A 12,054-nucleotide genomic window follows, 5' to 3' on the forward strand; every position below is an offset into this window, starting at 1 on the left:
GCGGTGCGTGGGACAGCACGGCGGACCGGATTGAGGAAAAGAGAGAGGACGCCCTGTGGAAATGGTAGAGGGGTGAAGTACGCTTCACTCCTCTCTGAGCTAAGTACCTCTCTATAAATCTACAAGTTGACACGGTTGACACACGTCATTGGAACTCATTGTGGTGTCTCTGGTGTCTCTTGACACCAGAGAGGCTGAATACCGCACTGAGTCAATGCGGTCTTAGCCTCTCTGGTGTCAACACTCTGTCTGATTTGGGATTTTTTTTTTTTTTTTCCAAAATCAGACTTGACACCAGAGAGGCTGAATACCGCACTGAGTCAATGCGGTCTTAGCCTCTCTGGTGTCAACACTCTGTCTGATTTTGGATTATTATTATTTTTTTCCAAAATCAGACTTGACACCAGAGAGGCTGAATACCGCACTGAGTCAATGCGGTCTTAGCCTCTCTGGTGTCAATGTCACGGGGTGACTGTGTGTGGGTGTGGGTCATCTCTCCTTCACTGCACTCTGTATGAATGCACCCATCCAATTCCCTCCCTCACCTGGTGATTAGTGTGAATGTTTCCACCTGGGGTGATTGGCGCACCTGGGGTGAGCTGTGGGTTTTCCTGGCCACACAAGCTGCCATATATACAGGTGGAGAGTGGAGAGAAGGGAGAGCAAACCGGCAGAGCACACCGGCAGAGCAAACGGACACGAGCAAGTGACAGATGGGCTTGGACGGCACAGCGGACCGGATTGAGGAAAAGAGAGAGGACGCCCTGTGGAAATGGTAGAGGGGTGAAGTACGCTTCACTCCTCTCTGAGCTAAGTACCTCTCTATAAATCTACAAGTTGACACACGTCATTGGAACTCATTGTGGCGCTGCTGTATGTGCTTGGGACAACTAGTTATTTTTGGCTTAAATAAGTTTGGTTTGCTGTGGCTTCATATTTGGAGTTGTTTTGAGTTTGGAGGAGTATTGTGTCACGGGGTGACGTGTGTGGGTGTGGGTCATCTCTCCTTCCCTTCACTCTGTATGAATGCACCCATCCAATTCCGTCCCTCACCTGGTGATTAGTGTAAATGTTTCCACCTGGGGTGATTGGCGCACCTGGGGTGAGCTGTGGGTTTTCCTGGCCACACAAGCTGCCATATATACAGGTGGAGAGTGGAGAGAAGGCAGAGCAAACCGGCAGAGCAAACGGACACGAGCAAGTGACAGATGGGCTTGGACGGCACAGCGGACCGGATTGAGGAAAAGAGAGAGGACGCCCTGTGGAAATGGTAGAGGGGTGAAGTACGCTTCACTCCTCTCTGAGCTAAGTACCTCTCTATAAATCTACAAGTTGACACACGTCATTGGAACTCATTGTGGCGCTGCTGTATGTGCTTGGGACAACTAGTTATTTTTGGCTTAAATAAGTTTGGTTTGCTGTGGCTTCATATTTGGAGTTGTTTTGAGTTTGGAGGAGTATCGTGTCACGGGGTGACGTGTGTGGGTGTGGGTCATCTCTCCTTCCCTTCACTCTGTATGAATGCACCCATCCAATTCCGTCCCTCACCTGGTGATTAGTGTAAATGTTTCCACCTGGGGTGATTGGCGCACCTGGGGTGAGCTGTGGGTCTTCCTGGCCACACAAGCTGCCATATATACAGGTGGAGAGTGGAGAGAAGGCAGAGCAAACCGGCAGAGCAAACCGGCAGAGCAAACGGACACGAGCAAGTGACAGATGGGCTTGGACGGCACAGCGGACCGGATTGAGGAAAAGAGAGAGGACGCCCTGTGGAAATGGTAGAGGGGTGAAGTACGCTTCACTCCTCTCTGAGCTAAGTACCTCTCTATGAATCTACAAGTTGACACACGTCATTGGAACTCATTGTGGCGCTGCTGTATGTGCTTGGGACAACTAGTTATTTTTGGCTTAAATAAGTTTGGTTTGCTGTGGCTTCATATTTGGAGTTGTTTTGAGTTTGGAGGAGTATTGTGTCACGGGGTGACGGGTGTGGGTCATCTCTCCTTCCCTTCACTCTGTATGAATGCACCCATCCAATTCCGTCCCTCACCTGGTGATTAGTGTAAATGTTTCCACCTGGGGTGATTGGCGCACCTGGGGTGAGCTGTGGGTTTTCCTGGCCACACAAGCTGCCATATATACAGGTGGAGAGTGGAGAGAAGGCAGAGCAAACCGGCAGAGCAAACCGGCACGAGCAAGTGACAGATGGGCTTGGACGGGACGGAGACAGGACAGCCAGGGCCATGAGTGGTACGAGAGCTGGTGACGAGGCGGTGCGTGGGACAGCACGGCGGACCGGATTGAGGAAAAGAGAGAGGACGCCCTGTGGAAATGGTAGAGGGGTGAAGTACGCTTCACTCCTCTCTGAGCTAAGTACCTCTCTATAAATCTACAAGTTGACACGGTTGACACACGTCATTGGAACTCATTGTGGTGTCTCTGGTGTCTCTTGACACCAGAGAGGCTGAATACCGCACTGAGTCAATGCGGTCTTAGCCTCTCTGGTGTCAACACTCTGTCTGATTTGGGATTTTTTTTTTTTTTTTCCAAAATCAGACTTGACACCAGAGAGGCTGAATACCGCACTGAGTCAATGCGGTCTTAGCCTCTCTGGTGTCAACACTCTGTCTGATTTTGGATTATTATTATTTTTTTCCAAAATCAGACTTGACACCAGAGAGGCTGAATACCGCACTGAGTCAATGCGGTCTTAGCCTCTCTGGTGTCAATGTCACGGGGTGACTGTGTGTGGGTGTGGGTCATCTCTCCTTCACTGCACTCTGTATGAATGCACCCATCCAATTCCCTCCCTCACCTGGTGATTAGTGTGAATGTTTCCACCTGGGGTGATTGGCGCACCTGGGGTGAGCTGTGGGTTTTCCTGGCCACACAAGCTGCCATATATACAGGTGGAGAGTGGAGAGAAGGGAGAGCAAACCGGCAGAGCACACCGGCAGAGCAAACGGACACGAGCAAGTGACAGATGGGCTTGGACGGCACAGCGGACCGGATTGAGGAAAAGAGAGAGGACGCCCTGTGGAAATGGTAGAGGGGTGAAGTACGCTTCACTCCTCTCTGAGCTAAGTACCTCTCTATAAATCTACAAGTTGACACACGTCATTGGAACTCATTGTGGCGCTGCTGTATGTGCTTGGGACAACTAGTTATTTTTGGCTTAAATAAGTTTGGTTTGCTGTGGCTTCATATTTGGAGTTGTTTTGAGTTTGGAGGAGTATTGTGTCACGGGGTGACGTGTGTGGGTGTGGGTCATCTCTCCTTCCCTTCACTCTGTATGAATGCACCCATCCAATTCCGTCCCTCACCTGGTGATTAGTGTAAATGTTTCCACCTGGGGTGATTGGCGCACCTGGGGTGAGCTGTGGGTTTTCCTGGCCACACAAGCTGCCATATATACAGGTGGAGAGTGGAGAGAAGGCAGAGCAAACCGGCAGAGCAAACGGACACGAGCAAGTGACAGATGGGCTTGGACGGCACAGCGGACCGGATTGAGGAAAAGAGAGAGGACGCCCTGTGGAAATGGTAGAGGGGTGAAGTACGCTTCACTCCTCTCTGAGCTAAGTACCTCTCTATAAATCTACAAGTTGACACACGTCATTGGAACTCATTGTGGCGCTGCTGTATGTGCTTGGGACAACTAGTTATTTTTGGCTTAAATAAGTTTGGTTTGCTGTGGCTTCATATTTGGAGTTGTTTTGAGTTTGGAGGAGTATTGTGTCACGGGGTGACGTGTGTGGGTGTGGGTCATCTCTCCTTCCCTTCACTCTGTATGAATGCACCCATCCAATTCCGTCCCTCACCTGGTGATTAGTGTAAATGTTTCCACCTGGGGTGATTGGCGCACCTGGGGTGAGCTGTGGGTCTTCCTGGCCACACAAGCTGCCATATATACAGGTGGAGAGTGGAGAGAAGGCAGAGCAAACCGGCAGAGCAAACCGGCAGAGCAAACGGACACGAGCAAGTGACAGATGGGCTTGGACGGCACAGCGGACCGGATTGAGGAAAAGAGAGAGGACGCCCTGTGGAAATGGTAGAGGGGTGAAGTACGCTTCACTCCTCTCTGAGCTAAGTACCTCTCTATGAATCTACAAGTTGACACACGTCATTGGAACTCATTGTGGCGCTGCTGTATGTGCTTGGGACAACTAGTTATTTTTGGCTTAAATAAGTTTGGTTTGCTGTGGCTTCATATTTGGAGTTGTTTTGAGTTTGGAGGAGTATTGTGTCACGGGGTGACGGGTGTGGGTCATCTCTCCTTCCCTTCACTCTGTATGAATGCACCCATCCAATTCCGTCCCTCACCTGGTGATTAGTGTAAATGTTTCCACCTGGGGTGATTGGCGCACCTGGGGTGAGCTGTGGGTTTTCCTGGCCACACAAGCTGCCATATATACAGGTGGAGAGTGGAGAGAAGGCAGAGCAAACCGGCAGAGCAAACCGGCACGAGCAAGTGACAGATGGGCTTGGACGGGACGGAGACAGGACAGCCAGGGCCATGAGTGGTACGAGAGCTGGTGACGAGGCGGTGCGTGGGACAGCACGGCGGACCGGATTGAGGAAAAGAGAGAGGACGCCCTGTGGAAATGGTAGAGGGGTGAAGTACGCTTCACTCCTCTCTGAGCTAAGTACCTCTCTATAAATCTACAAGTTGACACGGTTGACACACGTCATTGGAACTCATTGTGGTGTCTCTGGTGTCTCTTGACACCAGAGAGGCTGAATACCGCACTGAGTCAATGCGGTCTTAGCCTCTCTGGTGTCAACACTCTGTCTGATTTGGGATTTTTTTTTTTTTTTTCCAAAATCAGACTTGACACCAGAGAGGCTGAATACCGCACTGAGTCAATGCGGTCTTAGCCTCTCTGGTGTCAACACTCTGTCTGATTTTGGATTATTATTATTTTTTTCCAAAATCAGACTTGACACCAGAGAGGCTGAATACCGCACTGAGTCAATGCGGTCTTAGCCTCTCTGGTGTCAATGTCACGGGGTGACTGTGTGTGGGTGTGGGTCATCTCTCCTTCACTGCACTCTGTATGAATGCACCCATCCAATTCCCTCCCTCACCTGGTGATTAGTGTGAATGTTTCCACCTGGGGTGATTGGCGCACCTGGGGTGAGCTGTGGGTTTTCCTGGCCACACAAGCTGCCATATATACAGGTGGAGAGTGGAGAGAAGGGAGAGCAAACCGGCAGAGCACACCGGCAGAGCAAACGGACACGAGCAAGTGACAGATGGGCTTGGACGGCACAGCGGACCGGATTGAGGAAAAGAGAGAGGACGCCCTGTGGAAATGGTAGAGGGGTGAAGTACGCTTCACTCCTCTCTGAGCTAAGTACCTCTCTATAAATCTACAAGTTGACACACGTCATTGGAACTCATTGTGGCGCTGCTGTATGTGCTTGGGACAACTAGTTATTTTTGGCTTAAATAAGTTTGGTTTGCTGTGGCTTCATATTTGGAGTTGTTTTGAGTTTGGAGGAGTATTGTGTCACAGGGTGACGTGTGTGGGTGTGGGTCATCTCTCCTTCCCTTCACTCTGTATGAATGCACCCATCCAATTCCGTCCCTCACCTGGTGATTAGTGTAAATGTTTCCACCTGGGGTGATTGGCGCACCTGGGGTGAGCTGTGGGTTTTCCTGGCCACACAAGCTGCCATATATACAGGTGGAGAGTGGAGAGAAGGCAGAGCAAACCGGCAGAGCAAACGGACACGAGCAAGTGACAGATGGGCTTGGACGGCACAGCGGACCGGATTGAGGAAAAGAGAGAGGACGCCCTGTGGAAATGGTAGAGGGGTGAAGTACGCTTCACTCCTCTCTGAGCTAAGTACCTCTCTATAAATCTACAAGTTGACACACGTCATTGGAACTCATTGTGGCGCTGCTGTATGTGCTTGGGACAACTAGTTATTTTTGGCTTAAATAAGTTTGGTTTGCTGTGGCTTCATATTTGGAGTTGTTTTGAGTTTGGAGGAGTATCGTGTCACGGGGTGACGTGTGTGGGTGTGGGTCATCTCTCCTTCCCTTCACTCTGTATGAATGCACCCATCCAATTCCGTCCCTCACCTGGTGATTAGTGTAAATGTTTCCACCTGGGGTGATTGGCGCACCTGGGGTGAGCTGTGGGTCTTCCTGGCCACACAAGCTGCCATATATACAGGTGGAGAGTGGAGAGAAGGCAGAGCAAACCGGCAGAGCAAACCGGCAGAGCAAACGGACACGAGCAAGTGACAGATGGGCTTGGACGGCACAGCGGACCGGATTGAGGAAAAGAGAGAGGACGCCCTGTGGAAATGGTAGAGGGGTGAAGTACGCTTCACTCCTCTCTGAGCTAAGTACCTCTCTATGAATCTACAAGTTGACACACGTCATTGGAACTCATTGTGGCGCTGCTGTATGTGCTTGGGACAACTAGTTATTTTTGGCTTAAATAAGTTTGGTTTGCTGTGGCTTCATATTTGGAGTTGTTTTGAGTTTGGAGGAGTATTGTGTCACGGGGTGACGGGTGTGGGTCATCTCTCCTTCCCTTCACTCTGTATGAATGCACCCATCCAATTCCGTCCCTCACCTGGTGATTAGTGTAAATGTTTCCACCTGGGGTGATTGGCGCACCTGGGGTGAGCTGTGGGTTTTCCTGGCCACACAAGCTGCCATATATACAGGTGGAGAGTGGAGAGAAGGCAGAGCAAACCGGCAGAGCAAACCGGCACGAGCAAGTGACAGATGGGCTTGGACGGGACGGAGACAGGACAGCCAGGGCCATGAGTGGTACGAGAGCTGGTGACGAGGCGGTGCGTGGGACAGCACGGCGGACCGGATTGAGGAAAAGAGAGAGGACGCCCTGTGGAAATGGTAGAGGGGTGAAGTACGCTTCACTCCTCTCTGAGCTAAGTACCTCTCTATAAATCTACAAGTTGACACGGTTGACACACGTCATTGGAACTCATTGTGGTGTCTCTGGTGTCTCTTGACACCAGAGAGGCTGAATACCGCACTGAGTCAATGCGGTCTTAGCCTCTCTGGTGTCAACACTCTGTCTGATTTGGGATTTTTTTTTTTTTTTTCCAAAATCAGACTTGACACCAGAGAGGCTGAATACCGCACTGAGTCAATGCGGTCTTAGCCTCTCTGGTGTCAACACTCTGTCTGATTTTGGATTATTATTATTTTTTTCCAAAATCAGACTTGACACCAGAGAGGCTGAATACCGCACTGAGTCAATGCGGTCTTAGCCTCTCTGGTGTCAATGTCACGGGGTGACTGTGTGTGGGTGTGGGTCATCTCTCCTTCACTGCACTCTGTATGAATGCACCCATCCAATTCCCTCCCTCACCTGGTGATTAGTGTGAATGTTTCCACCTGGGGTGATTGGCGCACCTGGGGTGAGCTGTGGGTTTTCCTGGCCACACAAGCTGCCATATATACAGGTGGAGAGTGGAGAGAAGGGAGAGCAAACCGGCAGAGCACACCGGCAGAGCAAACGGACACGAGCAAGTGACAGATGGGCTTGGACGGCACAGCGGACCGGATTGAGGAAAAGAGAGAGGACGCCCTGTGGAAATGGTAGAGGGGTGAAGTACGCTTCACTCCTCTCTGAGCTAAGTACCTCTCTATAAATCTACAAGTTGACACACGTCATTGGAACTCATTGTGGCGCTGCTGTATGTGCTTGGGACAACTAGTTATTTTTGGCTTAAATAAGTTTGGTTTGCTGTGGCTTCATATTTGGAGTTGTTTTGAGTTTGGAGGAGTATTGTGTCACGGGGTGACGTGTGTGGGTGTGGGTCATCTCTCCTTCCCTTCACTCTGTATGAATGCACCCATCCAATTCCGTCCCTCACCTGGTGATTAGTGTAAATGTTTCCACCTGGGGTGATTGGCGCACCTGGGGTGAGCTGTGGGTTTTCCTGGCCACACAAGCTGCCATATATACAGGTGGAGAGTGGAGAGAAGGCAGAGCAAACCGGCAGAGCAAACGGACACGAGCAAGTGACAGATGGGCTTGGACGGCACAGCGGACCGGATTGAGGAAAAGAGAGAGGACGCCCTGTGGAAATGGTAGAGGGGTGAAGTACGCTTCACTCCTCTCTGAGCTAAGTACCTCTCTATAAATCTACAAGTTGACACACGTCATTGGAACTCATTGTGGCGCTGCTGTATGTGCTTGGGACAACTAGTTATTTTTGGCTTAAATAAGTTTGGTTTGCTGTGGCTTCATATTTGGAGTTGTTTTGAGTTTGGAGGAGTATTGTGTCACGGGGTGACGTGTGTGGGTGTGGGTCATCTCTCCTTCCCTTCACTCTGTATGAATGCACCCATCCAATTCCGTCCCTCACCTGGTGATTAGTGTAAATGTTTCCACCTGGGGTGATTGGCGCACCTGGGGTGAGCTGTGGGTCTTCCTGGCCACACAAGCTGCCATATATACAGGTGGAGAGTGGAGAGAAGGCAGAGCAAACCGGCAGAGCAAACCGGCAGAGCAAACGGACACGAGCAAGTGACAGATGGGCTTGGACGGCACAGCGGACCGGATTGAGGAAAAGAGAGAGGACGCCCTGTGGAAATGGTAGAGGGGTGAAGTACGCTTCACTCCTCTCTGAGCTAAGTACCTCTCTATGAATCTACAAGTTGACACACGTCATTGGAACTCATTGTGGCGCTGCTGTATGTGCTTGGGACAACTAGTTATTTTTGGCTTAAATAAGTTTGGTTTGCTGTGGCTTCATATTTGGAGTTGTTTTGAGTTTGGAGGAGTATTGTGTCACGGGGTGACGGGTGTGGGTCATCTCTCCTTCCCTTCACTCTGTATGAATGCACCCATCCAATTCCGTCCCTCACCTGGTGATTAGTGTAAATGTTTCCACCTGGGGTGATTGGCGCACCTGGGGTGAGCTGTGGGTTTTCCTGGCCACACAAGCTGCCATATATACAGGTGGAGAGTGGAGAGAAGGCAGAGCAAACCGGCAGAGCAAACCGGCACGAGCAAGTGACAGATGGGCTTGGACGGGACGGAGACAGGACAGCCAGGGCCATGAGTGGTACGAGAGCTGGTGACGAGGCGGTGCGTGGGACAGCACGGCGGACCGGATTGAGGAAAAGAGAGAGGACGCCCTGTGGAAATGGTAGAGGGGTGAAGTACGCTTCACTCCTCTCTGAGCTAAGTACCTCTCTATAAATCTACAAGTTGACACGGTTGACACACGTCATTGGAACTCATTGTGGTGTCTCTGGTGTCTCTTGACACCAGAGAGGCTGAATACCGCACTGAGTCAATGCGGTCTTAGCCTCTCTGGTGTCAACACTCTGTCTGATTTGGGATTTTTTTTTTTTTTTTCCAAAATCAGACTTGACACCAGAGAGGCTGAATACCGCACTGAGTCAATGCGGTCTTAGCCTCTCTGGTGTCAACACTCTGTCTGATTTTGGATTATTATTATTTTTTTCCAAAATCAGACTTGACACCAGAGAGGCTGAATACCGCACTGAGTCAATGCGGTCTTAGCCTCTCTGGTGTCAATGTCACGGGGTGACTGTGTGTGGGTGTGGGTCATCTCTCCTTCACTGCACTCTGTATGAATGCACCCATCCAATTCCCTCCCTCACCTGGTGATTAGTGTGAATGTTTCCACCTGGGGTGATTGGCGCACCTGGGGTGAGCTGTGGGTTTTCCTGGCCACACAAGCTGCCATATATACAGGTGGAGAGTGGAGAGAAGGGAGAGCAAACCGGCAGAGCACACCGGCAGAGCAAACGGACACGAGCAAGTGACAGATGGGCTTGGACGGCACAGCGGACCGGATTGAGGAAAAGAGAGAGGACGCCCTGTGGAAATGGTAGAGGGGTGAAGTACGCTTCACTCCTCTCTGAGCTAAGTACCTCTATAAATCTACAAGTTGACACACGTCATTGGAACTCATTGTGGCGCTGCTGTATGTGCTTGGGACAACTAGTTATTTTTGGCTTAAATAAGTTTGGTTTGCTGTGGCTTCATATTTGGAGTTGTTTTGAGTTTGGAGGAGTATTGTGTCACGTGTGTGGGTGTGGGTCATCTCTCCTTCCCTTCACTCTGTATGAATGCACCCATCCAATTCCGTCCCTCACCTGGTGATTAGTGTAAATGTTTCCACCTGGGGTGATTGGCGCACCTGGGGTGAGCTGTGGGTTTTCCTGGCCACACAAGCTGCCATATATACAGGTGGAGAGTGGAGAGAAGGCAGAGCAAACCGGCAGAGCAAACGGACACGAGCAAGTGACAGATGGGCTTGGACGGCACAGCGGACCGGATTGAGGAAAAGAGAGAGGACGCCCTGTGGAAATGGTAGAGGGGTGAAGTACGCTTCACTCCTCTCTGAGCTAAGTACCTCTCTATAAATCTACAAGTTGACACACGTCATTGGAACTCATTGTGGCGCTGCTGTATGTGCTTGGGACAACTAGTTATTTTTGGCTTAAATAAGTTTGGTTTGCTGTGGCTTCATATTTGGAGTTGTTTTGAGTTTGGAGGAGTATTGTGTCACGGGGTGACGTGTGTGGGTGTGGGTCATCTCTCCTTCCCTTCACTCTGTATGAATGCACCCATCCAATTCCGTCCCTCACCTGGTGATTAGTGTAAATGTTTCCACCTGGGGTGATTGGCGCACCTGGGGTGAGCTGTGGGTCTTCCTGGCCACACAAGCTGCCATATATACAGGTGGAGAGTGGAGAGAAGGCAGAGCAAACCGGCAGAGCAAACCGGCAGAGCAAACGGACACGAGCAAGTGACAGATGGGCTTGGACGGCACAGCGGACCGGATTGAGGAAAAGAGAGAGGACGCCCTGTGGAAATGGTAGAGGGGTGAAGTACGCTTCACTCCTCTCTGAGCTAAGTACCTCTCTATGAATCTACAAGTTGACACACGTCATTGGAACTCATTGTGGCGCTGCTGTATGTGCTTGGGACAACTAGTTATTTTTGGCTTAAATAAGTTTGGTTTGCTGTGGCTTCATATTTGGAGTTGTTTTGAGTTTGGAGGAGTATTGTGTCACGGGGTGACGGGTGTGGGTCATCTCTCCTTCCCTTCACTCTGTATGAATGCACCCATCCAATTCCGTCCCTCACCTGGTGATTAGTGTAAATGTTTCCACCTGGGGTGATTGGCGCACCTGGGGTGAGCTGTGGGTTTTCCTGGCCACACAAGCTGCCATATATACAGGTGGAGAGTGGAGAGAAGGCAGAGCAAACCGGCAGAGCAAACCGGCACGAGCAAGTGACAGATGGGCTTGGACGGGACGGAGACAGGACAGCCAGGGCCATGAGTGGTACGAGAGCTGGTGACGAGGCGGTGCGTGGGACAGCACGGCGGACCGGATTGAGGAAAAGAGAGAGGACGCCCTGTGGAAATGGTAGAGGGGTGAAGTACGCTTCACTCCTCTCTGAGCTAAGTACCTCTCTATAAATCTACAAGTTGACACGGTTGACACACGTCATTGGAACTCATTGTGGTGTCTCTGGTGTCTCTTGACACCAGAGAGGCTGAATACCGCACTGAGTCAATGCGGTCTTAGCCTCTCTGGTGTCAACACTCTGTCTGATTTGGGATTTTTTTTTTTTTTTTCCAAAATCAGACTTGACACCAGAGAGGCTGAATACCGCACTGAGTCAATGCGGTCTTAGCCTCTCTGGTGTCAACACTCTGTCTGATTTTGGATTATTATTATTTTTTTCCAAAATCAGACTTGACACCAGAGAGGCTGAATACCGCACTGAGTCAATGCGGTCTTAGCCTCTCTGGTGTCAATGTCACGGGGTGACTGTGTGTGGGTGTGGGTCATCTCTCCTTCACTGCACTCTGTATGAATGCACCCATCCAATTCCCTCCCTCACCTGGTGATTAGTGTGAATGTTTCCACCTGGGGTGATTGGCGCACCTGGGGTGAGCTGTGGGTTTTCCTGGCCACACAAGCTGCCATATATACAGGTGGAGAGTGGAGAGAAGGGAGAGCAAACCGGCAGAGCACACCGGCAGAGCAAACGGACACGAGCAAGTGACAGA

This window comes from Poromitra crassiceps (genome assembly GCF_964638095.1).
Source record: "Poromitra crassiceps genome assembly, contig: HAP1_SCAFFOLD_127, whole genome shotgun sequence".
NCBI lineage: Eukaryota > Metazoa > Chordata > Actinopteri > Beryciformes > Melamphaidae > Poromitra > Poromitra crassiceps.